The 10559-nt window shown below is 42.4% G+C and overlaps 1 protein-coding gene across 1 annotated transcript in view; it reads right to left on the reverse strand.

Annotated features, from left to right (window-relative positions):
- Positions 1-10286, reverse strand: part of ARHGAP28 (Rho GTPase activating protein 28) — a 222855-nt gene extending 212569 nt beyond the window's left edge. The window contains exon 1 of the mRNA XM_053902407.1: positions 10030-10286. The gene's annotated coding sequence lies outside the window, so the exon portion shown is untranslated. The remainder of the gene's footprint in view (positions 1-10029) is intronic.
- Positions 10287-10559: the final 273 nt, after the last annotated feature.

A 10559-nucleotide genomic window follows, 5' to 3' on the forward strand; every position in this document is an offset into this window, starting at 1 on the left:
AACTTCCAGAGAAGGACTGCCTGATGCCTCAATTCACTCTGGGTCACAAAAGCAGAAGTGAAATATTCTCCTACTACCGCCTCTCATTCAGAGTTTGCCTAGTAATACTCAGAAACTTCACAGGCAACAGGGTCTGTAGTACTCAACCCTTTCTTTTAAAAATGTTTTTAACATTTTTATTCATAATTGAGAGACAGAGAAAGAACGCAAGCAGGGTAGGGGCAGACAGAGAATGAGAGAGAGACAGAGAGAGAGACAGAGAGAATCCAAAGCAAACTCCAGGCTCTGAGCTGTCAGCACAGAGCCCGACACGGGGCTCAAACCCACAAACTGTGAGATTGTGAACTGAGGCGAAGTTGGATGCTCAACCGCTTAACTGACTGGGTCACCCAGGTTGACCCAGTACTCAGCCCTTTCTGACCTGACCTGGGGAACGTAAAGAGCTTTTCAGACCAAATGGATTTAGTTATTTTAATCTCGAGTTGACCAGGTCCCAAAACAAGGTCAAGTTTTTCATAATAAAGTTTCATTAACGAGGAAACTGAGGCACAGAGGGATTAAATAAGTTGTCCAAAGTCACATAGCTAGCAAGAGGCAGAGCTGGGATATGAACACAGGCTTGACTATTTACTATACTCTGTCACCTCTCTATTCAACCCCTCTCATTTCAGTTCACAATACGGGCTCCCTTTTTCTTTATAGCCAAATGCCACATTTCAAACATACAAGTCAACCTAAGTATATGGCAATTTTTAAAATATCTTTGAACATGTTCTTAAAATCCAGATAAAAGTCTTCAGAGCAAGGGTCAAAGGGAAGTTAAGAATAGTAAGTACATTGAGTTAAACATACAATTCTTTCCAATGCTTCACAGATGGTTCCCTAACTGTTAAAAAAATATATGGGGAAAATTTTCTCAATCTGCTACAAATTATAATGGCAAAAACTCATTAGCTTAAAAAAAAGTCGCAGGTTTATTGGCTTATATGAGCACGTATCATTTTATTTGCCAAAAGCTCACCTCTCCTCAATACAGCATGCAAGCTGGCTCATAGGAGATTGAAGAGTACTGCTCCAAGACAGAATTTTGGGCGTACAAAGGTGAAAACATAAGCCCATTCCCAGTACATGCCCACAGGAGACACATAGGAAAGGCAGTGAATATGCCATGGCAGAAATTTTGTAAAATGTAACATGACTATCATCTGTACCTTTGAAGACAGATTAGAGACAAAGTTATATCACCATATAATTCAAGCTTATGGCAGTCTATTTTACAATTAAGTCAAAAAATGGACAATGACAAAGAGATAGTATCTTACACCTCTCTGTGGCTGACCACACCCCTCCTCCTCTCAACTGCATTCTCTACCCCTGAAAGCTGGCACTGCCTACAAATAAAAATATATTGAAATTCACTTAAACTCAAGAGATTAGCGATACAGGTATTCTCGTGCTAGAAGGCAGTATCTAATGAAAAAAGGTCTTTGTAAGTCCTGTTCATTTAGACATTATAGGAACAATGGAAGAGGTAGGCAAAATTCCTTAACCCATTAAGACAGATATAGGATATCCCCAAGCAAAGTAAAATTTCTCTTGATCGTGGGAAATAATAAAACAATTTTAAATGGTCTTAGGAGATCTTAGTGCAAGGGGGTATTTAAATTAGTGGGAAAAAAATCCAGCGAGGGTTATAAAGAACCAATAATGTAATCAACTCGCCTGCTATTACGATAAAAACACAATGAAAATGTATTTCAGTGCAATATTCAGGATAGACCAGGGGAAAAAAAAAGACAGAAACGAGGAGAAGTAAAGACCATCACTTCAGGCCTACCTCCATTACCATTTCTGAAACAACAGCAACCATGCATGAGACATTCTCTTGAATCCCTCCAGTTTCAATTATTCTGTATTCCTGTTTAGACACATTCATCTGCACTCATCACATGTTGTGTTTTGGGTTGGAAAATGTTGTCTTCAAACCTACTTGCACCTAGATCACAGATGCACTCTTGTTGTAGTCCCAGGTCCTTCCTGACCAGTAGCTGGACAAAAGTGACCTTTTGGCTCCCCTGCCATTTGCCCCTTGTCCTCCCCCACACCCAAACAACACCAGCCCTAATACGTTTTGGCACTGTAACTCTACCTTCTCTCTCACAGTGACAGCCAGGATTCCCAACCTGACCAACCTCAGCCTTCCAGCCCTGAACTGCTCTCAAGGCTATAAATCTAATCCTATCCCCCACCTCAACTGAGAAAACTTAGTTTGCTTGGCTCTGTGCCCTAAACTCCCTAATACTCCCCAGCTGTTTTTGGCCACAAGTTCCCTTTCCATAAACCCGAACAACAAAAAGACATATTTTAGGTACTTACCTATCCAGCTAACTTTAGTTCCTCCCTCATTCTAAAAGGTTCTCTCACAGCACAGTAAAGATGAAGAAATAGTGAAGGAAAAATCAGTTCAATTGCTGAAATATTTACTGAGCATCCACTCTATATGTTCTATGTAAGCACTGTACTCTACACTAGCTGATAGGGGATGGGACTGACACACCCCAAATGAATGACATACACCCCTCACTCTCAAAACCCTTAGAATTGAATGGGTAGGGAGCAGGGGTGAAAACGGGTAGGGGTGATTCTTACATGAGATAATCTAGTTTCCTTGAGGAATGAAGTATAGAGGGAAGGATAAACCATGCTTGCCTCTCTCTGTTATGAGCACCAAATGAGAAGCAATAGCTTCTGACCAGAAGACTGGGGAAGTCTCATTGGTGGAAATGGCTCTGGAATCAGACCTGGAAGAATAAGGAGGATTTCAATAGTGGACAATGAAAGAAAGTACAGGAGAATGTTCTTGGTGCCCCTGCCTATGTGTACAGCCCCCTAAAATCTCACTACCCTCATTCATTTTCCAGTGGGCAAGTATATTAGTTTGCTAGGCCTGCTATAACAAAGTCCCACAAACTGAGTGGCTTAAACAAAACAAATTTCTTTTCTCACGGTTTTGGAGGCCAAAAGTCTTAGATCAAGGTTCCTGGCAGGGTTGGTTCCTTCTGAGGGTGGTGAGGGAGAATGTGTTCATGCCTCATGCCTAGCTTCTGGTGGTTTGCTAGCAATCTTGTCATTCCTTGGCTTGTAGAGAGGTGGTGACCCTGATCTCTGCCTTCGTCCTCACACGGTCTGCTCCCTGTGTGCATATCATTTTTCAAACGTCCCCTTTTTATAAAGACACCAGTCATACTGGATGCAAGCCCACCCTATGACCTCATCTGAACTTGATTACCTCTGTGAAGACTGTTATCTCCAAATAAAGTCACATTCTGAGGCGCTGAGTGTTGAGGAGTTCAACTTAAGAACTGAGGAAGGGGAACACAACTCAACCTGGAATAGGAGGATACTTAAAGTACATACCCATAGGTGAATATTATATTAATTTTATTATTAACACTAAAATATAGTATGTGTATATTAATTGATACAATTTATTTCTGAGTAATATAGTTGTATTAACACATTTATTATAAATGTGATAATATATAGTATATATAATAACCTGAATCTTTACTGACCACTTACTATGAGCTAAATTATTTTTTCAATATTATTTCATTTAGTCCTCACAACATTCTATGAAAAAATTCCTATTTAACGATAAGGAAACTGTTATTTAGAGAGGTTAATAAATTGCACACAACCACAGGTTTGCAGGCAGCAAAGCTGAAACTTGCACCAAGGCCTATGTATTTCCATCCTCAGAACTCTAATCACTGCACTAAGTATGGTATTAACATGCACATACATTCAGCAATGGACAGCTGTAAGTAATAAAATGGATTCTTCTGTATGGCTTGTGAAAATTACTCTATATTTACATATTATGTAGATAAATTAGAAAGATTCCTCTTAGCACAAAGGCATTTTAATATTCACAGATTTCTGTTAGGTGAAATATTGGTCTTTTGCAAATTCTTCACCTCGAATCCCACAGCACCTTGAAGAAACATCTCAAGTTTCATGTTTTTAGAGTGTCTATTTCTGAATAGACAAGAAGGGCACATTTTATGCCTACAGATTCCAAGTCAACAAATGACTTGTTTTCTTTCCACGAGAGGTAAATGAACAAAGGGGACAGATAATATATTACTGTACAAGTAAGATCCAAATAAAAATACTAGAGAACCTGGCTCCTGAACAAGCGATAAGAGGTTTAATACCATCTACTCTTACTGTAAGTCCCGTTAAGAGGACACCAAATTTAAAAGGGAGGAAAGCAAACGAGGGTATTTTCATCTTTCTGTTTGGGTAACAGGAGTTCTATTGAAAGAGAATCAAAATGGTAATAATACTTTAGATTTTCATAGTGCTTTTGAATTTTCAAAGTGTTCTCACATATTTTATTTCATTTGACTATAATTACCCTGTTTGGTGGGCAAAATAAGGGCAATGACCTCCAATTTACAGATAAAGACACCAAGGCCCAGAAAGTTTAAGTGGCCTCCCAATGTGACCTAGCTAATAAACACTAACACGCACACGCGCGTGAACACACACACACACACACACACACACACACACAGATTCCATACCTTTAGAACAGCTTTCTGTTATCCCCTGGGAATGCTAGCCTTTGGGAATAGCATGTAGCTCTTTAATGTCAAAAGTAAAATGACCTTTGAAGCTCTTTATCAAGAATCTGTTGCAAAAGATGCTGAATTATTTTTCAGGCAAAATGCTTATTAGCTGTTAATCAAAGTGCTCCTGATAGATCATTATATGATTTCATGAATGGCTACCAAGTATCACATGAAAACAATGAACTACAGAAAAAAATAAAACACCACTAGACCATATCATTCATCCAAGGTACTAGAACATAATATTAATTTATTCACTGACTCAATGAATGAGTTGAATGTTGAGAAACTACCAGATGTTAGACATTGGGCTACATACTAGGAATACGACGATGAGCCAAAGCAAAATCATCCCAGCTTTGTGGAGTTTACTATCTGGCATGTGTATAGTAAGTGTGTGCATGTGTGTATATGGGGGGGGGGGCATAACTATATACTTATAATTAAAGAAGTATGTGGGTGAACTTCACAAGGACCTATAGTGGTGGGGGAGGGTGCAGCAAAGCGGAAAAGATACCAGGTGGAGGAAACAGAGTGTGCTATGGCCTCAAGTTGGGATGGCACATAACACACTTCAGGATATAGATGAATTGTCTAAAACAGTCACCTCTACTTTCTTACTTCTGTTTCTCTCTTTAACACTCTTCATTCAGGTGTCCATCTCCACCACTCCACTCAAACTGTTCTTAAGGTCAACAATGACCACCATACTGTAAATCCAACAGGCACTTCTCTTTCACCTGTCTCTCACTGGCATTCAAACTGCTAGTCATCCCCCTTTCCTCACGAAAAAACCGAAAACAATTTCTTGGCTCATCTTCTGTTTTCTTTGCTGGCTCCTCTTTTGTCTCACCTTTAATATTGGAGCCCTAGAGTTTAATCCTAGGTCCTTTATTTTTCTATATTTGTATCTTTAAAAGATGTCACCCAGTCACATGGCCTTAATCCCACTTAGGTTGTAACTCTCAAGTACATACCTCTAGACCTGATTTTCCACTGAGATTCAGACTCTTACACGTAATTGCCTTCTCAACATCTCCACTTGAATACCAAATGTAGCTCTTAAAGTTAACATGGGCAAAAAATTGATTCCCAATTCCTCAAATCTGCTATCCTTTAGCCTTCTCCACCTTAGTGAGAGACTCATCCCTCATTCTTCTCTTTCCTTTACCTCCATGTAAATATATTTGCAAGCTTTTATCTCTAAAATACATCCTATAATCATTCACTTCTCTCCACCTTCAATGCTATCACCCTAATCCACCTAACCAACTGCAGAGAAATGACATATTCCGTAACTAGTCTCACTGCTGCCATTCTTTCCCTCTTTAAATCCAATTCCACATGGCAAACAGATGTTCCTTTTAAAATGCAATTCAGATCACTCCACTGCTCTGCTTGAAATCCACCAAGGACTTTCCCTTTCTTGGAATAAAATCCAAATTCCTTAACTTAGCCTACAACCCTTTCAAAATCTGGTCCAAACCCACTTCTTTGTCCTCATCTTCTGCATTCTTCTACCTGTGGTAGGTGGAATGTCTCTCCCACAAGATATCTACACCCTAATCCTTGGAATTTGTGAATATGTTACTTTATATAGCTAAGGGGAATTGAGGTTGCGAAATTAAGACTATAATCAACTGACCTTAAAATGCAAAATTATTCTGGACTCTCTAGGTAGCCCAGTAATCAGAAGTGTTCTTAAAAATAGAACAAGGAGACAGAAGAGTCAGAAAATAAGATGTGATGACAGAAACAAGGTCATCAACATAACACAATATAGGACTCACCCCACATTGCTTTGAAAGTAGAGGGTGAGGGCCATGAGCCAAGCAGTGTGAGCAACGTCTAAAAGCTGGAAAAAGCAAGAAAATGTATGTTCCCTGAGAGCATTCCCTTAAAGAGGAACGCAGTGCTACAGACACCTCGGTTTTAGCCCACTGAGACCCATTCAGACTTCTGACTTCCAGAACTGTAAAATGGTAAATCTGTGTTGTTGTTGTTGTTGGTGGTGGTGGTGGTGGTGGTGGTGGTGTGTGTGTGTGTGTGTGTGTGTGTGTGTTAAGCCACGATGGTAATTTGTTACAACAGTAACAGAAAACTAATATGCTACCTCACCATGGGCCAGCCACACTGGTCTATTTCATAAACAAACTTGTTTCTGCCTCAGAGCTTTTATCTTTGTTATCATCACTCCTTGGAATGTTCTGTTCCCATATACTCACAAGGCTGACCTGGCTTCTTCTTGTCATTCTGAGCTCAGCTTCACAGAGAAGTCTTCCCTGACCACCCAGTGCCAGGTAGCCTGTCGTCACTTTCTATCACATTACGTTTTATTTCTTTGTAGAATTTTTGCCCTCTGAAACTACCTTTGACATTTATTGGTATGGTTGTTTGTAGCCTAATTCCCTACTCTGGAGTACAATTTCCATCAGAATAGGGTCCCTGACTTTGTTCACCATTGTATCCTCAGTATCTGAACAGTATCTGACACAAATTGTATGCTCAATCATAAATGTTGCCTGCTGAATGAATAAAACCTACTACGGGTGAAGTATAAAGAGTGATATAGAAAGGGGGTGGGAGAAGAGGCTGGGGAAGTAGACAGGGGGCAGGTCATATGCTATCTTAGAGTCCTTGTTAAGAACTTTGAACTTCAGCCTAAAAACATTGAGTAGCCACAGTAAAACTTCTGACAGAGAAGCAATGTATTCATACTTCTGATTTTAAAAGATTTGGAGACAGATTGGAGAGGGGCAGTGATATAAGTGGATGTAAGGAGAATAAGTAAGAAGGATGCTTTGGGGCAGTCCAGGCAAAAAATGATGGTAAACTCAGACTTACGGTAATAGCAGTAAAAAAGCTAATGTACTAGAGATATAATTTGGAATCAAAATGAATTAAGACTATGTGATAGATTGAGATATAAGAAGTCCAAGTGAGTATATCTCAAGAATGACTTCCAGATTTATATTCTAAGCAATTTAGGAGAATATGATGTCAATTTCTAAGAGGGAAAAACTGCAGAAGAAGCAGGCCGTGCATACATCAAGGGGAAAGATCAAAAGTTCAGTTTTAGCTTTGTTAAGTTTGAGTTGTCCTCAAGACATAAAAGTGGAGATATTATTCAGACAGCTAAATTTTGAGCCAGGAACTCAAATTAGAAGCAGTGGTGGTGGATAATGTGTTCTTATGATAAAAACACATGGGATTGGGTGAAATCATCTAGGGAAACTGCATGAAAAGAGAAGACTGGAGACACTGCAAATTCACCTGTACTGAGAAGCCTTACCAATGGTGCTCACTGCACCCAGAAAGCTGTCCATCGCCCAGCAGGAAAGATGCCTGCTTATACTTTGGGAATTTTTTCAGCCCATTTAAATTACCATGGATGGAATTCCCTTTTTTCCACTCCCCTCTGCACATTTAGGTAGAGGAAGGGCCAGCAAAGGAGACATTGAAAAGGAGTAGTTAAGGTGATTGAAATTTCATTTCATAGAATCTATGATAATCCCTCCAAAAAAAGAATACGTAATAAAATAGGAATTTATGTGGGCTAAATGACTCCTCCCTTGTCAGAGCATTCTGAAACCAAAGCCTCTCATCCCAGGCTAAATGCTTCTTGCCCTGGATGAAAACTTAGGAACCAAGTATCTCAAAGAAACATCATTCTTGATGCAATTAGTTTTCCTATAGCAATATTATCAAAAGGATGAGGGGAGGGGCACCTGGGTGGCACAGTGGGTTGAGCAACTGACCCTTGTTTCCACTCAGGTCATGATCTCACAGATGGAGCCTCATGTCTGGCTCTATGGTGACAATTTGAGGCCTACTTGGGATTCTCTCTCTCCCTCTCTCTGCCCCTCCCCTGCTCACATTCTCTCTCTCTCTCTCTCTCAAAATAAATAAACATTTTTTTTAAAAAGGATCATTTGTCAGAAAACCGTCATCTCTAGGTGGATGTTCCTGGCAGCAGCTAAATTCAAACACCCTGATCTGTTTCACTGTGGTGGTCAGATGACACTTCCCAATTTCCTCATTCAGAGGTTCTCAAAGTGGGAACCCTAGAGTTCCAAGGACCCTTTTCAGGCAGTCTGCAAAGGGTCTGTAATACCAATATGTTATTTTTAATAATACCGAGATGTGGGGTGCCTAGGTGGCTCAGTTGGTTAAGCGTCCAACTCTTGGTTTCTTCCACTCAGGTCATGATCTCACAGTCCGTGGGTTCGAACCCTGCACCCTGCACCCTGCTCTGTGCTGAGGGTGCAGAGCCTGCCCGGGATTCTCTGTCTCCCTCTCTCTCTCTCTGCTCCTCCCTCCTTCCATCTCTCCCTCTCACTCTCTCAAAATAAATAAGTAAACACTTTAAAAAAATACCAAGATGTTCCTTATCTTTTTCAATCTCATTCTTTCTGGAGTGTACAGTGAAGTTTTCCAGACTACGTGACATGGGATATCACAGCAGACTGAATGTTGAAGGAAACAGAATATATTAAAAAGATAATGCAAAAATGTAAAACAGTGCCCTCTTTGTTTTGTAAAGTCATTTTTTCATAAACATATTAACATGTAAGGGGTTCACAGGGCACCTGGATAGCTCACGTTGGTTGTCAGTTGGGTGGTGGACTCTTGATTTCTGCTCAAGTCATGATCTCTTGGTCACTGGGATGCAACCCCACGGGGAGCTTGAGCTCGGAGGCCCCTGGGAGGCGGGCTCCCGGTTATTAAGCTGGGCGCCTACTTGGGGTTCTCTCTCATTCTCTCTCTCCGCCCCTCTCCCACTTGTGCTCTCTCCTTCTCAAAATAAGTAAACTTAAAAAACATGTAAGGGGTTCATCACTGAGTTTTAACTAAACTGAAATTTAAAACTTTCCCTGTTTTAATTTCTGACAGTAAATACTAACAGATAAAACCCATATGAACAGAAGCTCTTTTGGTCCTCAGTAATGTTAACTGTGTGAAGAAGTCCTGAGACCAAAAGCTGAAGCACCCTCCTAAAAGGCCACAAGAAGGATTCCGAAACCTGGGACAAAGGACAGCAGGCTCCCCATTCCCTCCTTCTAGCTAGCAAAGGCTCAGCAGCACCAGAACCTTAGGAGGCTCTTCTTCCTGAATCCCCAGCCTCCGCCCTGGATGCATCACGGACGCCCAGCCTCACTCCAAGCCCCCCCCACCCCCACTCCAGGAGCCCGGCCTGCCCCTCACACCACCAGCCGCGGCCCCGCCGGGATCTCCGCACCGAGGCCCGGGCATTGCCAGGCCCTGAACGGTCCTCGGCGGGAACGGTACCCACGGGCGGAAACCCCCGTGGTACCCTGGGAACCCCCAGACGGTCTGGCCCCGGGGGCGGCCGGGGTACCACCGTCCCCCGACCCGTCCGCCTGCTCACCGGGTCCCGGGTCTCAGGAGTCACACGATCCGGCCGAGGGCGCGACGGCAGCGACCACGCCACAGCCAGCCCTGCGCCCGTCCCTCGGGTCGGCTTCCTCGGACTCTTGAAGGAATATGCGGCCCCGCGGGGTTCTGCAGATTCGCCGTTCTCTCCGCCCGTTCGCTCTCTTTAAGCACACAGAGAGCGGGAAAACACGGGGCAGAGTCCTTCAGAGCCACGTCGTTTGGGCCACCGTGGTGAGGCGAGGACTTGGAGGAGTCTGAGGACCAGGAATATGACGCCCCGAGAAGGGACGCCCAGAGCTTCAGCCTACTGGCCGGAGGGCGAACCCACGACTCTGAGTCTGCGCAGTAGAGGTGGTGTAAGCTCTCCCACAGCGCCCGCATTGCACGTGTCTGCGGCGTGGGGGCGGGGCATCCTCAGGCCGGGGCGGGGTCAGCAAACTGGGTTGGGTCTAGCACTGATAGGTTTGATAGGTGAAAGCCAAGAGTATACTTTGGTTTTTTTGTTTTTAGAGGGTGGGAATA

Source organism: Panthera pardus, unplaced genomic scaffold, assembly GCF_024362965.1.
Source record: "Panthera pardus isolate Hobbes unplaced genomic scaffold, ASM2436296v1 HiC_scaffold_15, whole genome shotgun sequence".
Lineage (NCBI taxonomy): Eukaryota > Metazoa > Chordata > Mammalia > Carnivora > Felidae > Panthera > Panthera pardus.